At 39.9% G+C, this 13,022-nt stretch overlaps 1 protein-coding gene and 1 long non-coding RNA gene across 2 annotated transcripts in view; both read right to left on the bottom strand.

The window, feature by feature from the left end:
- LOC134674242 (uncharacterized) overlaps window positions 1–3,469 on the bottom strand; it is a 132,293-nt gene extending 128,824 nt beyond the window's left edge. The window contains exon 1 of the mRNA XM_063532306.1: window positions 3,280–3,469. The gene's annotated coding sequence lies outside the window, so the exon portion shown is untranslated. The remainder of the gene's footprint in view (window positions 1–3,279) is intronic.
- The window catches only part of LOC134674245 (uncharacterized), a 158,066-nt gene extending 149,365 nt beyond the window's left edge, over window positions 1–8,701 (bottom strand). Inside the window, exon 1 of the long non-coding RNA XR_010099562.1 lies at window positions 8,670–8,701. This is a non-coding gene — a long non-coding RNA (uncharacterized LOC134674245). The remainder of the gene's footprint in view (window positions 1–8,669) is intronic.
- Between the last annotated feature and the right edge of the window lie 4,321 nt (window positions 8,702–13,022).

Genomic DNA, 13,022 nt, shown 5'->3' with positions numbered 1-13,022 from the left:
GGTTGGTCAGTGTTTTGACAGCACAGATCGGTTGTTCTGACAGTTAACAGCGATCCCTTTAGTAGATCGATTAAGGGCATTGTTGACATGTGTAATCACAAGCAGATTGAGAAATTAAGCAAGGCGCGTTAGATAAAGTAGAGCCAAGAAAACTTGCGGCTTTGATCAGTCTTACGTTGTGGTCCTACTTTGATTCCAAAACTAGAGGCGTTTACACGTTGGGGTAAAACAGTTATTTTTTAAGGTAGAGTATGTAGATATTATTATAAATAGGTACCTGAAGTGTATTTGCTTGAATTGCTTCCTAACAAATCTGTTATTTCAAATTATTTCATTTCATGGGATTAACAATACTAAAGAGGTTACGAGCCACGCTAGTAGATCAGTTAATTCGGTACCATACTTTCTACACATTTCGTTCCAATCTTCGTTTTTTGTGAGTCTATAGACAAATCTCTCCATCTGTATTTGTTTTCGTAGATCATCAATGCGCGTATTGTTCGAGTTATTATGCTTTGTGCGCGATTCGGCACGGCAGTGCTGAAATGCGTGCCTAATGTTTGTTGGTCAGGGTGAAACATATTCTGTTATACTTTTGAATGTTTCATTTAATTTTATCTGATGCAACAAATCTAGCAAAAGTAACGGGGTACCTACCAATTGCGCCGCTTTTTTACTTGTCTTGATTATTTTTGGATGACTAAAGTACATAAGTATAGTCAATATGAGACTACAATCATTATTATTTTAACAACGTTCCCACAAATTAAAACATGCTGATGAATAATACAAAAGAAAAGAATGATTTACCATCGTAGGATTCCAGTAGATAAACATATGTTATTCAACCATACCATAAAACTCTTAAAATCATAAAAACAAGACCAATAATAGGAATCCAATCATTCTAAAGATAATCAAGCTGTGGAATACCCCTAAGGTGTAACCAAAGAAGAACACGTTCTGAAGCAATCTTGCATTGCTTAAGGCAGTAATTAACAACGTAATTTTCATCTAGATCATGTTTGTCTCCGTTCACACCAAGAAAACAAGCACCAGATCAGAAATATCAGTCTAAACGTACGTGAGCTAAATTCATAAAGCATATCGACCACTTCGCTACTGGAATAACCATTATAAAATTGACGGATTGCTCTTGCAAACCAGCGGTCACGTTACACAAGCAGCTAACTTGCATTAGCATACAGAATGTTTTGTGAATTACTAGGCTGGTATCACCGAGCTCGAAGGTTGAATCTTCGAAAGCAAAAGCGAACGGAAACAGGAGCCTCGTTAATCAATCAATGAGTAATCAACGCGTCGAATAAGTGCATTACGTGATTTCGGTGCATGTAGGCGCGCTAGTTAACGTCCTCCCGACACGCAACGCAGCGCCGCACCTTTGCTATTATTTGTTGCCAGTAGGAATAGAGATCATATTGGAAACTTATGATTTGAAGCACATTAAGTTTCTGATGGGTTGATTGTTCTGCTCAAGCGTTTGAAAATCCGTCAACTCAGTCAGTCCGGGGACTGCTATGCTGAATGCTCCCAATATTACTCTTCAACGTATTTCGGGTATGTGAGTTGTTCCAACGAGGTTTTTGCTGCTCATTTTCAAGAGACAGAAGGGACTAATAATTTGTTGAATATACTGTGAATGGCACATACCTAGTAGGACGTGCTCCCGGTACTGGTTGTCTATACAAACACAGTACCGGAACCGGGAATTTCCGGTTCTCGACATACAAACTCAGCACCGGGAGCATTCCCTAATACCTAGGTATCATTTTACTCTAAGAAACACACACACCTTCTTACGGTCGTGATGTGACGACTTGACTGACACAACTTTCAAGCAATTATAGAAAGAAGAAGGCTAAAAGCTAGGGTAGTTAATAGCTTGTGTCATCTCGCACCACCAGATCAAAAAGCTACCGCATGCAAAAATCAACTAGGAAGTTTAATGTTCTACTGATAAAAAATAGGCAGCTATTAAACTAAAGATGAAGTTAACCTTCATGATGTCAGCAATGTACCCATTACATAAATCTACAAATACCTACTTAGTTTATATTACAGTGCATAAAGTGCATTACATGGAATTCTAATAACATTGTACTAAACCCTCTATTTTGGACAGTTTGAACTGGAGCTTTTTTCACTTACCATGAAACCTTAACGAGCAATTTGGTTTAGTAGTTAGCTTTAACAGTGGATGCATAACAGTCAGCCAAGATGGATTCAATTCGGAATCTCAATATTTCAAGATACCTGAAAAGTTTTAACCACAATCGATCTTCACACTAGCTTTTATTTGTATTGTATCTCAAATTTGCGATATCCCAAAAGTGCAGTTTGCCACCAAATAGGTAGGCTAATGCAATATTCTTAAACAGAAGGGGGTTGACCGGAGCCAAGGTCTCGTGAAGCACATCCAAACGACATTAGCCTACTTCTCTGCAAAAACTCGATTAGTCTTTGCAGCAAGCAGAAAATAGAGCCATCATTTCGGTACTTTGGGAGCAAAAACGACAACCGATTCCCACGAATAGGTATCTGAGTGCTCCTAAATGCATTTCCGTTAAATTATTCCATTTAAAATTCCAATAAGAATTTGAGTCATTGGCTTGGAATTTATCTGTCGCGTTAATAAGGATAAGTTAGTCAGGTAAAGTTATAGTTAGATGTTTTGTAATAGAGTCGGATTACCTGTCAGAGTTGGTTAGGAACCAGTTTTGCTTGATCAAGGTAATGTATTGTTAGGCTTATTAGAATGTTGACTGCACCGACTCTACAATTGTTTTTTCGGATATTGTCAACCTTTTTAAAGTGTACATCCAATTGTTTTTATCTTAATCTATAAATATTGTTAGTAAATAGAGACTAGAAGACACTCTGAAGAGAAATGAAATTAATTTAAACTGAATGTTTGTCAGTGAGTTCTTTCGTTGAGCAATCCAGGAGGCTGCGTGGTTCAATAACTCGTGCTAGCCGCGTTCGGGCCACCTTTTCTTCGCCACATTCCGTTCCCTGACCAAGGCCGGAGAGATTGCTTATTGAATTAAAAAAGCGGGCCACAAATTAGGCGTGTCAAAACAATCACCGCAATAAATTAAGTATCAAACATTTAAATTGGATTTCGTAACTTATTGTTGACAAATGTTACCCGAGAATGCGACTTGCAAAAGTTGCCTACTTAACCCTTTAGCGGAGAAGTTAACTAGTAAACTAGCTTATAGAGGCTCGGCCCTTCGCAACTCGGCCGCGTAAACTCACCTTTATAAAACTCGCTTGCATTTATCCAAGGAGGTGAATGAAAATGAAACACTATTATGTCAGTTGGAACTTTTGTTATCACGGTAACGTTAAGCACAGATTCACTGTTTCCGAACGCACGGCGACTTATTAGTGTGTGGAGTAGGGCGTAAGTCCACACCCCGCGCAGGCCCGGGCACTACTGAGGCTGGCGCTGACTCCGGCGCAGCGTCGCGGGGCGCGGAACTCGCCCGGCGGGTCGCCCGCGCCGCGCAGCGCGCACCCAACGGATGGTCCGGTTTGTTTCGTTACCTTATTGTTTTGTCAAACGAATAATCTTTTTATGCCAAATTATGTAACAACATTACTTGGCTGTTATTAACATTACAAGTCTAGGTACCTGTGCTATAAAATTCACTTTTCATCTAATGCCTCTATAATATGTCGGTAGCTCTGATGGTGCAACGATCTGGTTTTATTGTATCGTAATACTATTGAAATTTATGAATTGATGTCCGTATTTCAAACCGATGTAAGTATGATTTTGCGGTTAGGTAGGCATAGGCTATATGTTCCCTATATGAAAACCACATACGTAGCGTAATATTTCTAGAGTAGCGGTCGAATCCTACTACTACTCTACCTTGCTGGTATGGTCCACTCTACCCGTGTAATTGAGCCTTGTAGAGACTACTGCACTGTGCTATTTTAGCTGTGCTGCAGAAAAAAAACCGGGCAAGTGCGAGTCGGACTCGCGCACGAAGGGTTCCGTACCATAATGCAAAAAAAAAACCAAACAAAAGAAAAAAAAACGGTCACCCATCCAAGTACTGACCACTCCCGACGTTGCTTAACTTTGGTCAAAAATCACGTTTGTTGTATGGGAGCCCCATTTAAATCTTTATTTTATTCTGTTTTTAGTATTTGTTGTTATAGCGGCAACAGAAATACATCATCTGTGAAAATTTCAACTGTCTAGCTATCACGGTTCGTGAGATACAGCCTGGTGACAGACGGACGGACGGACGGACGGACGGACGGACGGACGGACGGACGGACGGACGGACAGCGAAGTCTTAGTAATAGGGTCCCGTTTTACCCTTTGGGTACGGAACCCTAAAAACTAACGTGTAGTGTAACTACGCCCTTAGAGTACACAGCCTTATTACGTTGCAAACTACCGTCATATATTCTTTTGAAAGTCATATTAATAAAACTATGCATTAATAATGAAATCTCGTCGTGTAAGTCGTCGTAGGAATTGTCGTTCTTGCTTTTAATCAATTGACACTTGAGGTGTTGATATCAACACCTATATGCTAAAAAATACAAACCTAATTGGACTAAAAATTAGGAGAATTAAAGGCTATCTAAGTTAAATAAATTATACTAATAATAAGTCCAAAAAGACCTGTCCGCCCTCGGAATACCCAACTGGCGTGAAGTGGCGCAGAATAGGGCAGAATGGCGCTCTCTTGTGTCAGAGGCCAAGATCCTCTTTGGGTCACTGAGCCAGTGATGTATGTATGTAATAATAAGTAACATCTCTGTCTTTCAGTCTTTTGTCAGGAGGCAACAAAGTGCGCGCCTTCAACGCCTGGGTAATGCCTCTACTCACATACTCCTTTGGCATACTAAGGTGGACTCAGACCGAGCTGGACGCCCTAGATCGCAGGGTCCGATCACTGCTCACCACACATCGCATGCTACACCCACGCTCGTCAGTTATGAGATTGTACATCCCACGGAAGTGTGGAGGCCGAGGCTTCCTAAACGCCAAGGATCTCCACAACCGCGAGGTGTACAATCTCAGGAACTATTTCCTTAACAACGAGTGTGGGATGCATCGTGATGTGGTGGCAGTAGATAGGAACCTCACGCCGCTTTCCTTGGCAAACGAGAACTGGCGCAAACCTGTGGTACTAAGTACTGCGGATCGCAAGGCGGCATGGGAGAGTAAGGTGCTACACGGGCGGTTCTACAAGGCCCTCACGGGACCCGATGTGGACCTGCTCGCGTCGGTGAACTGGTTACGATTCGGGGACCTCTTCGGAGAAACCGAGGGTTTTGCCTGTGCAATTGCAGACGAAGTGATGATGACGAACAACTATCGGAAATATATCCTGAAGGACGGTACGGTCGACATTTGTCGGGCATGCCGCCGTCCCGGAGAGTCACTCAGGCATATTATTTCCGGTTGTTCTCATCTTGCTAACGGCGAGTACTTGCACAGACATAATCTCGTAGCCAGGATTATTCACCAGCAACTTGCCCTTCTATATGGCCTTGTGGACCGCGAAGTACCGTACTACAAGTACTCACCTGCGCCTGTTCTCGAGAATGGTCGTGCCACGCTCTATTGGGATCGATCTATCATCACTGACAGGACTATTGTAGCCAATAAGCCTGATATTGTGATAATAGATCGACCGCAACGTCGGGCCGTGCTCGTTGACATCACCATCCCCCATGATGAGAATCTCGTGAAGGCCGAGAAGGACAAGTCCAGTAAGTACCTAGACTTGGCTCACGAGATAACCGCCATGTGGGATGTTGATTCGACGATCATTGTCCCGATAGTCGTTTCAGTGAACGGATAGCGAAGAGTCTCGACCAACATCTCGAGAGACTCTCGCTAGGTGGTTGGATCAAGGGACAGATGCAGAAGGCGGTGATCTTGGACACGGCGCGGATAGTACGTCGGTTCCTCTCTCTGCAGCCCTGACCACCGGTAGCTTGGGCCTTGCCCCGCTGCTGGCGGCACCCTAGGTTAGGTTTTTATAATGTGTTTATATGTATTTTTTTTTGTTTTGTAAGTGTTTTTATATTTTACTTTTATATTCATATTATAAAAACCCTAGCCTAAGAGAAATGATGAATAAAATAAATAGTAACATTGCAATTTTGAATTATATGTAATAAAGGGCTATCGTCATTACCTAATGTACCTATGATAGGTAGTTATTTATTACCAAACAGTGAAAGGAAAATAAACGTCTCTTACGTAGGTATTACCTAAATATAATAATGAATACCAATAATATGTGTATCATCCACTAATGCTTGCAGTTGATTCATACAAAAGTTACGTTTGAAAGGAGAAATACAAGTCGATTGTGCAATGCATTTCTTCTGCTAATTAAGAGTTTAATAAAAAACTTTGAATCGTTCCTTCATATCGCACTTTACGTAAGATCTAGATGCGATTTGTTTACAAGTTGATTATGACTGGCTGTTGTTGCGTTCTTGTTCACATAATAATGATTATAATGAGGTTAATAATTTAGCATTAAATGATGCCGAAAAGGCGGAAATCCTCAACGCTGCCCGATGCACACGAATGCAAGTGGTACAAGTAATAGATATTCCAACAAAAAACTTATCATTAATGATAACTTATCATTAGTTTAAACTAACGTTATGCATCGTTCGAATTAATCCTACGTGGTATTTATTCGTAGTTTTAACTAGTTATTCTATTCCAACAAGGTAGACGTCCTAATAGTGATCGTCAATGTCCCAGTACATAGAGTCTATGCGGGAAGAGAAGAATCGTGAATTACACGGGAAGGAAACCAATATATTCCAGGTATGATTGACTTTGCTCTTTCCGCAAAGACTCTCATCGTTACACAACAATGCTCTATTGCAAATTTATTGGGCATCAGCATGGCATTAGCATGTCGAGGACTAGGACCTTTACCTTAGGTACTTTTTGAATTTTCCAAAATTCAAATCTATTAACGTAGTCTCACGTTCAACTAGGAAGCGAAGAATTCGCTGTTTTTAGAGTCACGCCACGCGTTACGCTTCATGCTGGTTTTGAACTGGTTATGATACGACATTGACGATCGTCTTGGTTATCTTCATTTCGTATGCTAGCGTAGCTATCAGCGAGAATTATGTTCAATGTCGTATCAAAACCAACTTAATTCTATATCGAATTGTTATATGAGAATCGGGCTGCTGTACTAACTGTAGCGTTCTACGGTTGTTGAGAAACGGCTCGCATTTGGACATTTTCAATATAATAATTATACTCTACACGACTTTATGTTTTCGTTCCTTTCTGAGAAGATGTACAGTCAGCATCAATAGTAGGTAGCGAAAGAAACTACGCGCCAAAAGTACCTTTCTGCCAACCTCTTATACTTTTCTGTTATAAATTCACTAAGTATTCATTATTTTTTATTACACTAATAGTTCATGTAAGTGGTAACGAAACGGCCAAGCCACATATTTTGACTAATGTGTAGAGTTTGTGAAGTTAGGACTTGTAGAGTTAGAAGCTTGGCTCTACAAGAGATCTGATAACTTTTGAACAGTGTGAGCCTCTTGATGGTTTCGTCTTGGCAACATTTTAAGTAAGTAAGCAGTGGTGGCCGAGTGGACATAACGTCTGACTTTCAATCCGGAGGTCTGGGGTTCAAATCCTGACTCGTACCAATGAGTTTTTCGGAACTTCTGTACGAAATCTCATTTGATATTTACCACTAGCTTTTCGGTGAAGGAAAAACATCGTGAGGAAACCTGCATACATCTGCGAAGAAATTCAAAGGTGTATGTGACGTCCCCAATCCGCATTGGGCTAGCGTGGGGACTATAGCCCAAGCCCTTTCGCGCATGAGAGGAGGCCTGTGCTCAGCAGTGGGACGTATAAAGGCTAAAATGATGATGATGATGATGATGATGAACATTTTAAATTAAAATGTTTTTGGTGGGAAGCTTATTTTCTGAACCTATTGACTAGTATTGTTTAATAATACGACTATTGTTTAATAATACGAATCGGCCTTTACCGACGTGCGAACACAGTAAGAATATTTTGAGCATACTGCTTTAGTTTCGAGGCACGGACCTCTAAAAAGTAATTAATTCAGACAGCATCTTATGTGGTGTCGGTATGTTGAACAGATGATGCAGATAAACCTTGATCGCACGGAACGATCTAACGTGTAAAGAAAACGCACACTTTACGACTTTTTGTAATGATAAGTGTTTGATGCAAATATGTTTCGCTCGCGGCTCATTTACTCGTAGCAGGCGTTCATACTCGCTCAATTTCACTCTTACCGCAACATAGCGTGTAAGATGTAATGAAACTCTTCGAAGTAATTCTCCATAGAATCTTACTACTTTCTATGCTGTCTCGAAAAAATCAGTTAAATTAAATAATTGTTTTCGAATATTCCTATATTATCTACATACTTCTTCGCGTATACAGATGCAGTTGACATCTGAAAATCTGAACATAATTTTTGCCTGTAGGTACCTACATTCCAACCTTTAATGCAACTGAACTTAAAAAAGCGGCCAAGTGCGAGAAGGGAAGACTCGTCCATGAAGGGTTCCGTAGCAGCAAGTAACATAATAAAATTTCGGTTTACGATTTATAACGTATTAAAATTGACTACTTACTAGATCTCGTTCAAACCAATTTTCGGTGGAAGTTTGCATGGTAATGTACATCTTTTTTTTTAGTTTTATCATTATCTTATTTTAGATGTTACAGGAGGGGGGGGGGACACATTTTAAGTGTCTGTCGCGCAAACTATTCAGAAAAAAATAATATTAGAAACCTCCATATCATTTTTGAAGACCTATCCATAGATACCCCACACTTACTTATGGGTTAGATGAAAAAAAATATTTTAGTTTCAGTTCTAACTATGGGGAACCCCCAAAATTTATTGGTTTTTTTTTTGTGAAAATCTTAATGCGGTTCACAAATACATCTACTTACCAAGTTTCAACAGTATAGTTCTTATAGTTTGGGAAAAAAGTGGCTGTGACATACGGACGGACAGACAGACAGACATGACGAATCCATAAGGGTTCCGTTTTTTGTCATTTGGCTACGGAACCCTAAAAACTCTTGTCTTCCTTTCCCTCGCCGTTGGGTTAGAGTCTGACCAAGAGAACTATTATGCATGGCATTTACAATGTCAAAGTGCGGCAATGGGTCAAATTTATGTGCGCGAGCTATGCAAAGTTACGAGTAGCTTACTCGGACTTTGAGAATAAAGAAAAGTAAGGTACCGTAAAATGGGGTGAGTAGGGTCAAAACTGAAATTCAAACCTCGATAACATTTTATTTTTACATATGAAAACTAAATGGTGTGTATAATAAGTGTTCCGGACGTTTGTATTTTAGTTTTTACTTTATTTTGGGTAGTTCCATTTCATAACTTTGACGATAAAGAGGAAAACCCACCTCCCACCTCACCCCAGAGTGCCTTGTATTTGGGGTGAGAGGGGTTTTCATACAAAGGTGATTTTGGAAGATTGTTATATCGATTTTTTTTTATTAAGCATACATATTTACTATAGCTCCATTTTAAATTGGAATATATACATTATTTTTGTAGCAGTAGCCTAGCGTAGCAGTAACCATCAAGTTTACTGACCACGAGTCGAACCCGATAATGGATTGAAAGCGGCGTTAGAAATGTTAGAATGTTTGAATTTAACGTGCAACAACTGGAACAATGAATTTATTGTTGTAGAGCAGTAATGAATTGTGCTCGCGTTTGGTTCCCCGAAGACTAATTAATAGCAGCTTTGAGCTGCACAGAACTGCTGGCATTGGTAGATTTACGAGTATTAGATTTTTAGGGTTCCGTGTCTTCGAGGTAAAATACGAGTATACAAGCTTCTGCCATTATTTCAATTTATTAGGTAAGTATCTACTAAAATATACGACTATTTTAAAACCATTTTCATTAACCCGATCTCGACTTCATTGTCGTAGTTTATAACAGTCTTCCGTCTTCATCACACTTGTAGTGTTTTACAGCTCACCTTATTTAGGTCGATATTGCTTTAATGTATTAAGTAAGGGCAATTAATTCTAAGCTAACTTTGCACCGACTTCAACAGAATAAAGTGTGGAGGTGTCATTATAAACGTCATATTTTCGCATTAATGATGTACTACACGTTGTCATTGCAAATGGCATGCAGAGTTAGCTTGGTCGGACTCCACTTCCTTATAAATTTCTTTGGGCTAACTAAAGTTACCGACGGTTTCTCCATCGACACTTAAATAGGGTATCTAACGTGTGTTGTCGCCTAAATAAATAAATATCTCAGTCTCATTAGCGTGATTTATTAGGAAAGGAAAGCGAAATGACAGGCTTACAAGACATTTGTTGAAACAAGTGAAACCGTGGATTGAAGGGTGTTCAGAAAGCGTCATAAAACCACGAGCTCTCCAGGTATATCACAGCATGCCGCCTAGGATATAGGGTTTCTAGATGAGACAAGAAAATACAAAACTCCGTGAACTTGTGTTCGGGTGAATCAACTATTTCTTGTTGTTATTTGTCCCATCAGCCAGGCGATAATAGTAACACAGTTTATAACAAGAATTCGATCTTGTACCACGTTATATTATCTACGCTATCGTGCTTGGTAGATGGGCCATTGCGGAGAGGGCTTTTCGGTAAAAATGTACTTATGTTCATTTGGTTAATTTAAATGCCAGGATTTAAAGAGTGATCCAGACGAAAAATTGATTCACCAATTGAATAACCATCCAAATCATCTAATGATTACGTTTCACTTAATTTTATGGACTGAGCGAAGTGACGTCTTGATCATGTTTGTTGGGAATCATATCCTGAGTAGGATTATTTAAACTGAAATAAATGTCATATATATACTAAGAAAAAGTGACCAAGGCCTCCAGTGCCCCAGGGTTGGAATCGAACCAGCGTCCTCTGCTATCGTGGCAGATGCCTGAACCACTCGGCCACCGGGCCACAGCGGCATAGGTCAAATTTTCCTAGTATATGCACTTCTTACTGAAGGCTTGTGGCGCCCCCAAGCCACAAGCCAAGCCATTTTGTGGTGTGGTAGGATTATTTAATCCGATATCCAGGAAAGATAGGAACGTGACCCTAATATTATAAGGCTGCTATTTAACTCATCACCAGATTTAGTAAAATTTACTACCAAAAAAATCTATTTTACCACCCTAAAATAATGAATGATCACCAAAATTATAACACCATTTTAATGTGAAATGATTACCAATTTTATTACATTTTACTATCCTTTTAAAGGAAATGACACCAAACTAATTTTGGAATTCACGGGCCTACAAATCCCGGTCTTTTGATAGGCTTGCGTGGGGACACAGATCCAACACGTAGAGGCCCCTTGGAGAGCTTTAATGTCATGTAGAACGCCTGCTGGAACCCGTTCACAGGCGCAACAATAGACACCCATGAACCGGTCGCAACAGGCATTGGGACTATTGTAGAAAAAGTGAACAGTATTCCGGTCTATGGATTGATGTTTGGGTGGACAATGAGACTGGGCTATTGTAAAAGAGGTCCGGACACCTGCCATAACAATGTTAACACCGTCATCGAGGCAGGCGGTGACTCGCCGCTGACTAGATGGGCCCCTGAAACTGCCGTCGTAAAGACGACCAGGAGCAACATCGATGTGAGCGGCTCAGGGGTGTCGAGAGGTGTGCGCCGCTTTCTACCCAGTGGCTGTTACCAGCCACTGTGCCAACTCGCGTCTTATGCATCTTTCACTTCCACCCCTGGAGCATATAGCTCTAACGACTCCTCTCTGGACGGCCAATGAAGGCAAGCCAGAGCTGAGAGTCCTGCGGGTCCCCTTGGGGTCCACTTATTAACCCAAAAATAGTCAATGATTACCAAATTTCAAACTCCATTTTAATGTGAAATGATAACCAAATTTTTACATCTTGCTATCCTATTAAAGAAAATGACACCAAAATAATCATTGTAAACCCAAAAATAGTAAATGACCACCAAAATTTGAACTCCATTTTAATGTAAAATGATAACCAAATTTTTAAATCTTGCTATCCTTTTAAAGCAAAGGACTCCAAAATAATCATTGTAAACCCAAAAATAGTAAATGATCACAAAAATTGTAACCGCATTTTAATTAAAAATGTGCAAATATTTAATATATATTATCGTTATCCTATTAAATTAGTTAATCCATTTCGTCACCTTTTTCTAGTAGCATTTCGTTTCTGTAAGGGTCGCAGTTCTTACCTAACCTAACCCACTTTTCTAGTAGCATTTCGTTTCTGTATGGGTCGCAGTTCAAACCTAACCTAACCCACTTCTCTAGTAGCATTTCTTTTCTGTAAGGGTCGCAGTTCAAACCTTACCTAACCCACTTTTCTAGTAGCATTTCTTTTCTGCAACGGTCGCAGTTGAAACCTAACCTACCCCACTTTTCTAGTAGCATTTCGTATCTGTATGGGTAGCAGTTGAAACTTAACCTAACCTACTTTTCTAGTGCCATTTCGTTTCTGTAAGGGTCGCAGTGCTAACCTAACCTAACCCACTTAACTGATAGCAGTTTAACCAGTTTAGCAGTTTAGTTTGGCAGTTTAGTTTAGTTTTAGATTAGGTTAGGTAGGTATGCGGTGCGGGCTACGGGGGGTTGAGCGGGAGGGGCTAGTAATTTTGGCATCAGTTTACTTTATTTGGTAATATGTATACATTTTTTGGTAATCATAGTGGTTTATTTAGGTGAAAATATCGCATTAATTTGGTCTTCAAGATTTGGTGATCATTAATGATTTTTGGTGGTCATTCAATATATTTGGTATTTGAATACAATTTGAAGTGCAGTCGTAATTAAAATGGTGGTACTTTTGTATTTTTAGGCCTTATTTTTTTGGTGTTCAGTAATTTTTTTTGGTAAGCGTGATTTTTTTATTTAGGGTACCAAAGTATTTTTTGGTGGTCATTATATTTGTAGCCA

Source organism: Cydia fagiglandana, chromosome 19 (assembly GCF_963556715.1).
Source record: "Cydia fagiglandana chromosome 19, ilCydFagi1.1, whole genome shotgun sequence".
NCBI lineage: Eukaryota > Metazoa > Arthropoda > Insecta > Lepidoptera > Tortricidae > Cydia > Cydia fagiglandana.
Note: the sequence above shows the minus strand (reverse complement) of the source record. Positions and strands in the feature narration are given on the sequence as shown.